The sequence below is a fragment of the Cherax quadricarinatus genome, chromosome 64 (genome assembly GCF_038502225.1).
Source record: "Cherax quadricarinatus isolate ZL_2023a chromosome 64, ASM3850222v1, whole genome shotgun sequence".
Classification (NCBI taxonomy): domain Eukaryota; kingdom Metazoa; phylum Arthropoda; class Malacostraca; order Decapoda; family Parastacidae; genus Cherax; species Cherax quadricarinatus.
Genome location: NC_091355.1, coordinates 738,123 through 752,390, shown reverse-complemented (window position 1 = coordinate 752,390; position 14,268 = coordinate 738,123). Strand labels below are relative to the sequence as shown.

Sequence of the window (14,268 nt, the reverse complement as noted above, 5' to 3'; positions counted from 1 at the left end):
AAGATAATTAGTCCCTAAAATCGGGATTAAATTCACACCATATATACAATGAAACACACCTCTCAGTGTAGAACCCTAGTGCATATTCAGATTACAGTGTAGACCCGTGTCCCGACACGCCTAAGTTTAATGCTAATACGGGTCCACTGCAACAGTGCAACGAAGCAGTTGCGAGTTTAAGCGCAAGAATAATCCATAAAATTATAACATCGAGACTATATACAAATTACCAGCAAAATATTTTCTAACAAATCTGTAATGATAATAAGAGGAAAAACTTACAACAGTAATAATCATGATTATCATAAAAAAGTAATATAGCTAAATAATTTTAATATAATAATAATGCCAATAACCACTACAAAATAATAAAAATTCGTTTTATTTTTTTTTTAATTTCAGGTCCTCTCCTTATTTAGCTGTATTAGACAGACATCAGCCTGCCCACAGGGTATATATACAGCGTGATTGTGTATGTCTCAGTGTATTTATACTGAGACTACCTTAATACCTAGTTTAGAAATGAAAGTATTCATGACTGGTGATGAGCAAGTGACGTGTAGCAGATACACTTTGAACCATTAACCAACATACCCACACACACTCGTGTCTTCCACGAGTCTCATCAATGACACCAACCTCAGCACCCCTAAACACACACACACACACACACACACACACACACACACTTGCGCTACTTTTCACTTCTCTGTTATTACAGAAGTCATTTTCAGATACTTAGATAACCTACTTTTACAATAGGAACCATGTGTGTTCTCACCTATTTGTACTCGCCTATGCAGGGGTCGAGTCTCAGCTCCTGGCCCTGGCTCTTCGCTCAACGCTACTAGGTCCACTTTCTCCCTTCTCCAAGAGCCTTATCGTACCTCTTCTCCAAGCTGTGTGGAGGGGGGATGTATGTGTGTGTGTGTGTGTGTGTGTGTGTGTGTGTGTGTGTGTGTGTGTGTGTGTGTGTGTGTGTGTGTGTGTGTGTGTGTGTGTGTGTGTAAGGAGTAAACAAATGACTTTCGTTTCTCAAATTAAGTGTAAACAAAAGGTTGTTGTAAATACGTGAAGGCAAGAAGCGCACATAAGTGCGTATCTTTAGCGTAAGTGCGTAAACATGCAGATTCTCAAATGCACACATTTCTACTTACACAACGTATCTGTAATCATGTACGTACATCAATATTGCCATAGTCATCAGAATAATTTTATAATTATCATTGAAGGCTGTATCCTCCGCTCAGTAATCTGGAGGCAGACACACACTCTCACTCTCTCTCTCTCTCCCCCCCACTCTCTCTCTCTCTCCCCCCCTCTCTCTACCTCTCTCCCCCTCTCTCTACCTCTCTCCCCCTCTCTCGACAGTAACCAGCTTAAATTCATCGTAATTTGTTTTTATAACAAATTATTTTGAACACTTGTGTTCACCTAATTTTGAATACTTGCGTACGCTTGATTGAAATTCAAAAAAGTGTTATTACATAGACTGTGTCGTTGCATAATAAAAATCACTTTGAACACATAGAAAATAGGTACAAAAATCAACTATAGTTCAATATTGTATCGTGAACCCCAATAATTCCCAGGAATACATTAGCTGATTGTCAAAAAGTAATGAAAGAGGGATTTTAATAACGTTCAGATTTTATTGATCCTTTAGAGACGACCGTAAAGTGAAAACTCACTCGGGTGGAAGTGATGAAATGAGGCAGGATATTTCCATAGAGTTTTTTGTGTATTATTTTTTTTTATTGATGGGTGTACTTACCCATCTGTGTTTAGGAGGGTTATACATACTGGTCGCTCCACTTGCTGTGCTGCCCTGAGATGTGTCTATGCACACGCACGTACGCGCGCGCACACACACACACACACACACACACACACACACACACACACACACACACACACACACACACACACACACAGAAACAAGGGGTCAGAATTGGAAGTTGAAGACTCAGTTGAGTCAAAGAGATGTTAGGAAGTATTTCTTCAGTGGAAGTGGAACAGTCTGGCAAGTGACGTATTGGACTTAGGAACCCTACATAGTTTTAAGACGAGGTATGATAAAGCTCATGGAGCAGGGAGAGAGAGGACCTAGTAGCCATCATTGAAGAGGAGGGGCCAGGAGCCATGTCTCAACCCCTGCAACCAGAAATAAGAAAGCACAATTAGGTGGGTACACACACACACACACACACACACACACACACACAAAGCGAATTAACTTAAAATTCTCCCCAATATAAGTAAAATATTAATTATTAAACGCCCTCTAGATGACTATTCCAGAGGCCCGCTTATAGTGTTCACAACACTGGCGTTTATATAAACTCATAGAAATGTACACATATACATATATACACAGAAACAAATGTATATACATGCTCATACGTTTTTAAAATCCATTAGTGTCTCTTATAACTCTGAATGACAGAATGTGGTTAAATAATGTAGCAAATTTATTATACGATGTAACGCCATATGATTTTTTTTATAAATTCAGAACAATAGCGAATAGTCACGAGGGTTAAGATAATAGTTGAAAAATAATGGTAACGAGGTTGAGGTAAAGGTTTAAAAATAATGGTAACGAGGTTTGAATACAAGTTAAATTCACATCTCAAACTCACAAATTACAGTTGAAACTAGAGGAGGTTTCAGTCCTTTCTGGACCATCAAGTCGGTCACAGCTCACAGTCTAAGAAGGACCGATACCTCTTCTAATCTCAGTATCACTAGACGATCAAAGGCTCAGAGGAGACACGATCACAATATACAAGATACTGAGAGAGACAGGAATGGTTGACAGGTGGAGCAGAAGCGATGCCAGGATTTTCAATTTCGGGGAGGGGGAGGGGGGTGGAGGTGCTTAAAATTCATAAGACGCTGAAAAAAAAGTCGAATAAATTGTTTGTTTAAGGATGTGACTTTTAGAACGTAAGTTAAGTTGCTGTCTTGGTCGCTGCTCTATGTTATAATAGTGAAAATTAGCCATTAATTTATACAAATATAAAAAGTATATAAATCATGTGGGCGGTACCCCTTTTAAAGTCCCCTCCCACCCACCACCCTGTGTGTGTGTGTGTGTGTGTGTGTGTGTGTGTGTGTGTGTGTGTGTGTGTGTGTAACAAGGGAGGGAACAGAACGAGGGGAAACAAGTGAAAACTAAAAGTTCAAATGAGCCAGAGGGACGTAAGAAAGAATTCTTTCAGTGAGAGGGAGGAGAATGCTAGAGGGAAATGGGGGGGATCAGGGGAAGGATTTAAAGGTGTGAGGGGGAAATGGGGGAGTAAGGGAATATTAGAGAGGAGCAAGGAGAATGGGGAAGTGAAAGAATGCTACAGTGAGGGAATGCTAGAGGGGAATAAGGGAAATTGAGAGGAATGCTTGAGGAAGATAGCTAAGAGAACCTGATAACCTTCTCAACTTGGTTCCTGATCAACCTGGCTGAGATGCATACCTTAGACTGCGTAATGGCGACATTAGCAACCTGGTTGATCAGATCATTAGGCAAGAAGCTTGGTTTGGGACAAGATTGCGACCACACACACACACACACACACACAATCAACCAGATAACTGCTGCAGCATATGGGCGCCTGGCAAACCTAAGAATAGTGTTCCGATACCTTAGTAAGGAATCAGTCAAGACACTGTACACCGTGTACATCAGGCCCATACTGGAGTACGCAGCACCAGTTTGGAACCCACACCTGGTCAAGCACGCCAAGAAATTAGAGAAAGTGCAAAGGTTTGCAACGAAGTTAGTTCCGGAGCTCAGGGGAATGTCCTACGAAGAAAGGTTGAGGGAAATCTGCCTGACGACACTGGAGGAAAGAAGGGTTAGGGAAGACATAATAACGACATACAAAATACTGCGTGGAATAGATAATTTGGACAAAGACAGGATGTTCCAGAGAGGGGACACAGAAACAAGGGGTCACAATTGGAAGCTGAAGACTCAGACGAGTCAAAGGGATGTTAGGAAGTATTTCTTCAGTCATAGAGTTGTTAGGAAGTGGAATAGCCTAGCAAGTGAGGTAGTGGAGGCAGGAACCATACATAGCTTTAAGATGAGGTATGATAATGCTCATGGACCAGAGAGAGGACATAGTAACGGTTAGTGAAGACGCGGGGCCAAGAGCCGAGTCTCGACCCCTGCAACCATAAATAGGCGAGTACAAATAGGCGAGTACACACACACACACAAAATGGCCCATAAAAGTACCAACCACAACATTTATTAAAGTCTTTAAAACACACACTGATGAAAACCTCGTCTATACTTCGATATTTTTATAGTCTGATTCATAGCGTGTGTGTGTGTGTGTGTGTGTGTGTGTGTGTGTGTGTGTGTGTGTGTGTGTGTGTGTGTGTGTGTGTGTGTGTGTGTGTGCGTGCGTGCGTCCCCCCAACAATATCCCGCCACCACTCACTCTCACACACTCTTTCACTTTTATCTTCCTCTCTCACTCACTCCCACACTCTCCCTCACTCCCACACTCTCCCTCACTCCCACACTCTCCCTCACTCCCACACTCTCCCTCACTCCCACACTCTCCCTCACTCATCATCCGCCACTTTGATAGCATCAAGAGAGAACAAGAATATCAATAAGCAACTGCACACTTCTATAACATCATAAGAAAAAGCAAAACTCTCTGCACACATTCAACATTAACGCCACATTTCTGCGCACAGTGTGAGCGAAGTGAGAGATTAACTTTCCTTAAGTCACTTTCTGCGCTGACAGCTCTTAACATTCATACACTCAAAATTCTTCAGGTGAATATATTTTGTCAGAACTTACAATAAGGCAATGGGTGAGTTTTGCAATTGTATTTGAAGGTTATATTGCACTAGGTGGGCGACATATTGAACACAGTGCTATGTTAACGTAGCTGGGCTAAACTGCCAGTGTGCTGTGTTAGCCACACCGGGGTACACTGCCAGTGTGCTGTGTTAGCCACACCGGGGTACACTGCCAGTGTGCTGTGTTAGCCACACCGGGGTACACTGCCAGTGTGCTGTGTTAACCACACCGGGCTACACTGCCAGTGTGCTGTGTTAACCACACCGGGCTACACTGCCAGTGTGCTGTGTTAACCACACCGGGCTACACTGCCAGTGTGCTGTGTTAACCACACCGGGCTACACTGCCAGTGTGCTGTGTTAACCACACCGGGCTACACTGCCAGTGTGCTGTGTTAACCACACCGGGCTACACTGCCAGTGTGCTGTGTTAACCACACCGGGCTACACTGCCAGTGTGCTGTGTTAACCACACCGGGCTACACTGCCAGTGTGCTGTGTTAACCACACCGGGCTACACTGCCAGTGTGCTGTGTTAACCACACCGGGCTACACTGCCAGTGTGCTGTGTTAACCACACTGGGCTACACTGCCAGTGTGCTGTGTTAACCACACTGGGCTACACTGCCAGTGTGCTGTGTTAACCACACTGGGCTACACTGCCAGTGTGCTGTGTTAACCACACTGGGCTACACTGCCAGTGTGCTGTGTTAACCACACTGGGCTACACTGCCAGTGTGCTGTGTTAACCACACTGGGCTACACTGCCAGTGTGCTGTGTTAACCACACTGGGCTAACCACACTGGGCTACACTGCCAGTGTGCTGTGTTAACCACACTGGGCTACACTGCCAGTGTGCTGTGTTAACCACACTGGGCTACACTGCCAGTGTGCTGTGTTAACCACACTGGGCTACACTGCCAGTGTGCTGTGTTAACCACACTGGGCTACACTGCCAGTGTGCTGTGTTAACCACACTGGGCTACACTGCCAGTGTGCTGTGTTAACCACACTGGGCTGAACTGCCACTGTGCTGTGATAACCGGGGTACACACTGTTAACCACACTGGGCTACACTGCCAGTGTGCTGTGTTAACCACACTGGGCTACACTGCCAGTGTGCTGTGTTAACCACACTGGGCTACACTGCCAGTGTGCTGTGTTAACCACACTGGGCTACACTGCCAGTGTGCTGTGTTAACCACACTGGGCTACACTGCCAGTGTGCTGTGTTAACCACACTGGGCTACACTGTCAGTGTGCTGTGTTAACCACACTGGGCTACACTGCCAGTGTGCTGTGTTAACCACACTGGGCTACACTGCCAGTGTGCTGTGTTAACCACACTGCCAGTGTGCGGGCTACACTGCCAGTGTGCTGTGTTAACCACACTGGGCTACACTGCCAGTGTGCTGTGTTAACCACACAGTGTGGGCTACACTGCCAGTGTGCTGTGTTAACCAGTGTGATGTGTTAACCACACTGGGCTACACACACACTGGGGTACACTGCCAGTGTGCTGTGTTAACCACACTGGGCTACACTGCCAGTGTGCTGTGTTAACCACACTGGGCTACACTGCCAGTGTGCTGTGTTAACCACACTGGGCTACACTGCCAGTGTGCTGTGTTAACCACACTGGGCTACACTGCCAGTGTGCTGTGTTAACCACACTGGGCTACACTGCCAGTGTGCTGTGTTAACCACACCGGGGTACACTGCCAGTGTGCTGTGTTAACCACACCGGGCTACACTGCCAGTGTGCTGTGTTAACCACACTGGGCTACACTGCCAGTGTGCTGTGTTAACCACACTGGGCTACACTGCCGGTGTGCTGTGTTAACCACTCCGGGCTACACTGCCAGTGTTAACCACACTGGGCTACACTGCCAGTGTGCTGTGTTAACCACACCGGGGTACACTGCCAGTGTTCTGTGTTAACCACACTGGGCTACACTGCCAGTGTGCTGTGTTAACCACACCGGGGTACACTGCCAGTGTGCTGTGTTAACCACACTGGGCTACACTGCCAGTGTGCTGTGTTAACCACACTGGGCTACACTGCCAGTGTGCTGTGTTAACCACACCGGGGTACACTGCCAGTGTGCTGTGTTAACCACACTGGGCTACACTGCCAGTGTGCTGTGTTAACCACACTGGGCTACACTGCCAGTGTGCTGTGTTAACCACACTGGGCTACACTGCCAGTGTGCTGTGTTAACCACACTGGGCTACACTGCCAGTGTGCTGTGTTAACCACACCGGGCTACACTGCCAGTGTGCTGTGTTAACCACACCGGGCTACACTGCCAGTGTGCTGTGTTAACCACACCGGGCTACACTGCCAGTGTGCTGTGTTAACCACACTGGGCTACACTGCCAGTGTGCTGTGTTAACCACACCGGGGTACACTGCCAGTGTTCTGTGTTAACCACACTGGGCTACACTGCCAGTGTGCTGTGTTAACCACACCGGGGTACACTGCCAGTGTTCTGTGTTAACCACACAGTGTGCTGTGGGCTACACTGCCAGTGTGCTGTGTTAACCACACTGGGCTACACTGCCAGTGTGCTGTGTTAACCACACACTGCCAGGGCTGTGTTAACCACACTGCTACACTGTCAGTGTGCTGTGTTAACCACACTGGGCTACACTGCCAGTGTGCTGTGTTAACCACACTGGGCTACACTGCCAGTTGTACACTGTCTGTGTGTGAACCACACTGGGCTACACTGCCAGTGTGCTGTGTTAACCACACCGGGGTACACTGTGCTGTGTTAACCACACTGGGCTACACTGCCAGTGTGCTGTGTTAACCACACCGGGGTACACTGCCAGTGTTCTGTGTTAACCACACCGGGGTACACTGCCAGTGTGCTGTGTTAACCACACTGGGCTACACTGCCAGTGTGCTGTGTTAACCACACCGGGGTACACTGCCAGTGTGCTGTGTTAACCACACTGGGCTACACTGCCAGTGTGCTGTGTTAACCACACTGGGCTACACTGCCAGTGTGCTGTGTTAACCACACTGGGCTACACTGCCAGTGTGCTGTGTTAACCACACTGGGCTACACTGCCAGTGTGCTGTGTTAACCACACTGGGCTACACTGCCAGTGTGCTGTGTTAACCACACTGGGCTACACTGCCAGTGTGCTGTGTTAACCACACTGGGCTACACTGCCAGTGTGCTGTGTTAACCACACTGGGCTACACTGCCAGTGTGATGTGTTAGCCACACTGTGTTAACCACACTGGGCTACACTGCCAGTGTGCTGTGTTAACCACAACGGGCTACACTGTCAGTGTGCTGTGTTAACCACACTGGGCTACACTGCCAGTGTGCTGTGTTAACCAACTGGGCCACTGCCACTGTGTTAACCACACTGGGCTACACTGCCAGTGTGCTGTGTTAACCACACTGGGCTACACTGCCAGTGTGCTGTGTCAACCACACTGGGCTACACTGCCAGTGTGCTGTGTTACACTGGGCTACACCAGTGTGCTGTGTGGGCTACACTGCCAGTGTGCTGTGTTAACCACACTGGGCTACACTGCCAGTGTGCTGTGTTAACCACCCTGGGGTACACTGCCAGTGTGCTGTGTTAACCACACTGGGCTACACTGCCAGTGTGCTGTGTTAACCACACTGGGCTACACTGACAGTGTGCTGTGGTAACCACCCTGGGCTACACTGCCAGTGTGCTGTGTGGGCTACAACCACACTGGGCTACACTGCCAGTGTGCTGTGTTAACCACACTGGGCTACACTGCCAGTGTGCTGTGTTAACCACACTGCCAGGGCTACACTGTCAGTGTGCTGTGTTAACCACACTGGGCTACACTGCCAGTGTGCTGTGTTAACCACACTGGGCTACACTGCCAGTGTGCTGTGTTAACCACACTGGGCTACACTGCCAGTGTGCTGTGTTAACCACACTGGGCTACACTGCCAGTGTGCTGTGTTAACCACACCGGGCTACACTGCCAGTGTGCTGTGTTAACCACACTGGGCTACACTGCCAGTGTGCTGTGTTAACCACACTGGGCTACACTGCCAGTGTGCTGTGTTTAACCACACTGGGCTACACTGCCAGTGTGCTGTGTTAACCACACTGGGCTACACTGCCAGTGTGCTGTGTTAACCACACTGGGCTACACTGCCAGTGTGCTGTGTTAACCACACTGGGCTACACTGCCAGTGTGCTGTGTTAACCACACCGGGCTACACTGCCAGTGTGCTGTGGGGCTACACTGCCAGTGTGCTGTGTTAACCACACTGGGCTACACTGCCAGTGTGCTGTGTTAACCACACTGGGCTACACTGCCAGTGTGCTGTGTTAACCACACCGGGCTACACTGCCAGTGTGCTGTGTTAACCACACTGGGCTACACTGCCAGTGTGCTGTGTTAACCACACTGGGCTACACTGCCAGTGTGCTGTGTTAACCACACACTGCCAGTGTGCTGTGTTAACCACACCGGGCTACACTGCCAGTGTGCTGTGTTAACCACACTGGGCTACACTGCCAGTGTGCTGTGTTAACCACACTGGGCTACACTGCCAGTGTGCTGTGTTAACCACACTGGGCTACACTGCCAGTGTGCTGTGTTAACCACACCGGGTTAACCACACTGGGGTACACTGCCAGTGTGCTGTGTTAACCACACTGCCAGTGTGCTGTGGGCTACACTGCCAGTGTGCTGTGTTAACCACACTGGGCTACACTGCCAGTGTGCTGTGTTAACCACACCGGGCTACACTGCCAGTGTGCTGTGTTAACCACACTGGGCTACACTGCCAGTGTGCTGTGTTAACCACACCGGGCTACACTGCCAGTGTGCTGTGTTAACCACACTGGGCTACACTGCCAGTGTGCTGTGTTAACCACACTGGGCTACACTGCCAGTGTGCTGTGTTAATTATTCTACTTTATTAACATGCATTTGTGTTATTGAACTTAATGAATTTATGATTTAAATACCCAGTTGGGGAAATGCAGGGGGGAGGGAGAGGGGGGGAGGGGGGAGGGGGAGGAGAGGGGGAGGGTGAAGGAGAGGGAGAGGGTGAAGGAGAGGGGGGAGGGAGAGGGGGGAGGGAGAGGGGGGAGGGAGATTGGGGAGGGAGAGTGATGGGGAGAGGGGGGAGGGAGAGTGAGAGGGAGAGGGGAGAGAGAGATTATTATTATAATCAAGGGGGAAGCGCTAAACCCGGAGGATTATACAGCGCCTGGGGGGGGATGTGGAAGGCATTCAGGCTTAATTCGGGGAACTGGAGCACAGATCCAATTCCCTAAATCAAGAGCCCCTCACCAACATCAAGGAACCTTCCTTGAGGGGAGAGAGAGAGATTCACATTTGTTTCATGGAAGAGGTTCACTTGCCGGTAGTAAAAGAAAATTCCAATTTTTCTTCCTTCACCCTGGGAAAATTTAAGAATAATCTGATCGGTTTCAAACTTTTAGCGTTAGTGAATTCTGATCAAAAGACGATTCGCAGACCTTGACGTGGCTGGATCAGACCTTGGTGTGGCTGGGTCATATAGACCTTGATGTGGCTGGGTCATATAGACCTTGGTGTGGCTGGGTCATATAGACCTTGGTGTGGCTGGGTCATATAGACCTTGGTGTGGCTGGGTCATATAGACCTTGGTGTGTCTGGGTCATGTAGGCCTTGGTGTGTCTGGGTCATGTAGACCTTGGTGTGTCTGGGTCATGTAGACCTTGGTGCGGCTGGGTCAGACCTTGGTATAGCTGTGTCATACCTTGATGTGTCTGGGTCAGACCTTGGTGTGGCAGGGTCTGAAATTGGTGTGGCAGGGTGTGACCTTGGTGTGGCAGGGTCTGACCTTGGTGTGGCAGGGTCTGACCTTGGTGTGGCAGGGTCTGGCCTTGGTGTGGCAGGGTCTGACCTGGGTGTGGCAGGGTCTGACCTTGGTGTGGCAGGGTCTGACCTTGGTGTGGCAGGGTCTGACCTTGGTGTGGCAGGGTCTGGCCTTGGTGTGGCAGGGTCTGGCCTGGGTGTGGCAGGGTCTGGCCTTGGTGTGGCAGGGTCTGGCCTTGGTGTGGCAGGGTCTGACCTTGGTGTGGCAGGGTCTGACCTTGGTGTGGCAGGGTCTGACCTTGGTGTGGCAGGGTCTGACCTGGGTGTGGCAGGGTCTAGCCTTGGTGTGGCAGGGTCTGGCCTTGGTGCTCCTGGGTCACACAAACACGGATTTACATGTTATCAATTTATTAAGACATAACTGGTAGTGGGTTTGTCTCTGGCTTAACTGGCGGAGGCTGGAACCCACATAACTTCTTGCGCTAAATGACCCACACGGGTTTAGTGTAGCACATAAATATAATAGCAAGGTATGACGGTGGTGCCAAGGAGCACATGAGAAGGTATGGTTCCTCTTGGCACTATGATGGCACCAGGAAGCACGTGGTGCCACTTGGCATTGTTGAAGTGAGCCAGGGAGCACGTCTGAGAGTAAAGTGACACTTGGCACTATTGAAGTGAGCCAGGGACCACGTGTGAGGGTATAGTGCCACTTGGCACTACGTAAGTGAGCCAGGGTGAAGGTGTTACTATGGTAAGGAACACAACATCAGTCACTTCTTTAAGTTTATTCTCCGGAGAGATGATTATCATAATTGTTATGTATCCCCTGGAAGGGAATACCTGCAGTGATTGTTATGTATCCCCTGGAAGGGAATACCTGCAGTGATTGTTATGTATCCCCGAAAGGGAATACCTGCAGCGATTATGTATCCTCCGGAAGGGAATACCTATAATAATTGTGGATTTTTTCTGCCACAATAATTTTTGCTTACTTGTAACGCTGTTTGCACTAACAATATATCAATTATATAAATGTATTTAAAACGGATATTACGGTAACACGATAGTATGGTAGTTAATACAGTGTTACGATAATACAATATTACCTAACACAATATTACGGCAATTAATACAATATTACGGTAATCAATACAATATTACGATAATTAATACAACATTACCGTAATTAATGCGATTATATCAGTTACCGATTTTAGATAAAGTCAAAGATAGATGCTTTAATAGCAGGGTGGTGGGTGTAGCAGGGTGGTGGGTGTAGCAGGGTGGTGGGTGTAGCAGGGTGGTGGGTGTAGCAGAGTGGTGGGTGTAGCAGGGGGTGGGTGTAGCAGAGTAGTGGGTGTAGCAGGGTGGTGGGTGTAGCAGGGTAGTGGGTGTAGCAGGGTGGTGGGTGTAGCAGGGTGGTGGGTGTAGCAGGGTGGTGGGTGTAGCAGGGTGGGGGGTGTAGCAGTGGTGGGTGTAGCAGAGTGGTGGGTGTAGCAGGGTGGTGGGTGTAGCAGAGTGGTGGGTGTAGCAGAGTAGTGGGTGTAGCAGAGTAGTGGGTGTAGCAGGGTGGTGGGTGTACCATGGTGGTGGGTGTAGCAGGGTGGTGGGTGTACCATTGTGGTGGGTGTAGCAGGGCGGTGGGTGTACCATGGTGGTGGGTGTAGCAGGGCGGTGGGTGTAGCAGAGTGGTGGGTGTAGCAGAGTGGTGGGTGTAGCAGGGGGTGGGTGTAGCAGAGTAGTGGGTGTAGCAGAGTAGTGGGTGTAGCAGGGTGGTGGGTGTACCATGGTGGTGGGTGTAGCAGAGTGGTGGGTGTAGCAGAGTGGTGGGTATAGCAGGGTGGTGGGTGTAGCAGAGTGGTGGGTGTAGCAGAGTGGTGGGTGTAGCAGGGTGGTGGGTGTAGCAGGGTGGTGGGTGTAGCAGGGTGGTGGGTGTAGCAGGGTGGTGGGTGTAGCAGGGTGGTGGGTGTAGCAGGGTGGTGGGTGTAGCAGGGTGGTGAGTGTAGCAGGGTGGTGAGTGTAGCATGGTGGTAGGTGTAGCAGGGTGGTGGGTGTAGCAAGGGGGTGGGTGTAGCAAGGGGATGGGTGAAGCAGGGTGATGGGTGTAGCAGGGTGATGGGTGTAGCAGGGTGATGGGTGTAAAAGGATAGTAGGTGTAGCAGGGTGGTGGATGTAGCACGGCGGTGGGTGTACCATGGTGGTGGGTGTAGCAGGGCGGTGGGTGTACCATGGTGGTGGGTGTAGCAATCTCACAATACTGAGGACATGACGGCCACCAGAGTATGCAAATCACTTCCGGGGACCTCTTCCTCTTCACTCAAGCTTCATATGAAGGAGATCTGCTAATTCCTTTGGAGATAATGGTCGTAAAGTGGCAGTAGGGAGAGCGGGTGGTGGCGAGGGGGCTGGAAAGATTTCAGGAGGTAGGGGGGCTGGGGAGGGGCTTTGGATCTGGGAAGGTGAGGGTAGGGGAGGCAGAGGCTAGAGGGAAAGACACTGTACAGATTGGGAGGGTCTGTGTCGAGGGTTTGGAGACCTAGTTAACAATAATAATAATAATAATAAACTAAAATAATTTCAAAATTAAAATAGAATATAGATATATAAAAACAAGGGACATTTATGTTAGTAAAGAATACCAGTAAAACTAGAGTTAGAAGAAGAGTAGTACCACAACAATAGAATAATCCCACATAGGTTTTAACGCACTCATGATCCCCTCATCCCATTGTCCTTCGTATACAACTTTCGTCATGTTGCATTTCTAGTATAAACACAAGTCTTTCTTTTACTGTGTCCCAGGACACGCTGATGGTCAGATCAGTCAATAAGCAGACTCACCCGCCCTAATTTCCAGCAGAAGGCAATAGTTTTCTATCAAACCACTAGACGGATTCCAGCAATCTTCCTCCTACCGCTGTCAGGCTTGGGAAAATGCACTCTCACGTTTGCGAATCGGACACACACGACTCGTACACAACTGCGTGGAGAAACGACCAGCACCACTTAGTGAAAGACTACTGGATTGCTCCGGTAGTTCACCATATAATAGACTGTCCAGTCTATCAGCAGGCACTCAAGTTTCACCTCCGACATCGGTGAAAGTTCCATCTTTCAAGCAGACTTATTCTTGGATTTAAATGCAAAGATAACCTACTGCACCCTGATTTCAATTTTGCTCTCATTACATCTACCTCCACTAATCCTTACCACTCGTACACATCTATACCTGGCACATCCATACTCTTCATATGCTCCTATCCTCGCACACTCCTATCCACATTGTTTCATGACTCCTAAAGGTTTAGTGCATCAAATGAACATAATCAAAATCCCTCTATCCAAATAGACTTAAGGGTCTGCTGGGTGGGTGATGGTAGGTCTATTAATACATGACCTCAGAATATGTAGGGTGAGTAACTCTCAGAATATACGGGGTGAGTGAGGGTATGTCTACACCATGTTAAACTGTTTTTGGTTATCGGGGTACGAGTTATGACTCCTGGCCCCCTTTCTTAACCTTATTCAACTATTTTCACAAGTTTCCTGCCTCGTGAGGCGATGTCGTTCCTATCCTTGAGCTGTGTACTGTGTGTATTGGGTTTGTGTTGCATGT

General features: G+C 48.7%; 1 long non-coding RNA gene across 2 annotated transcripts in view; it reads right to left on the bottom strand.

Moving 5' to 3' along the window:
- Window positions 1–1,462: 1,462 nt before the first annotated feature.
- The window catches only part of LOC128700041 (uncharacterized), a 228,914-nt gene continuing 216,108 nt past the window's right edge, over window positions 1,463–14,268 (bottom strand). For both annotated transcript variants that reach the window (XR_008408699.2, XR_011393776.1), the window contains exon 4: window positions 1,463–2,154. This is a non-coding gene — a long non-coding RNA (uncharacterized lncRNA). The remainder of the gene's footprint in view (window positions 2,155–14,268) is intronic.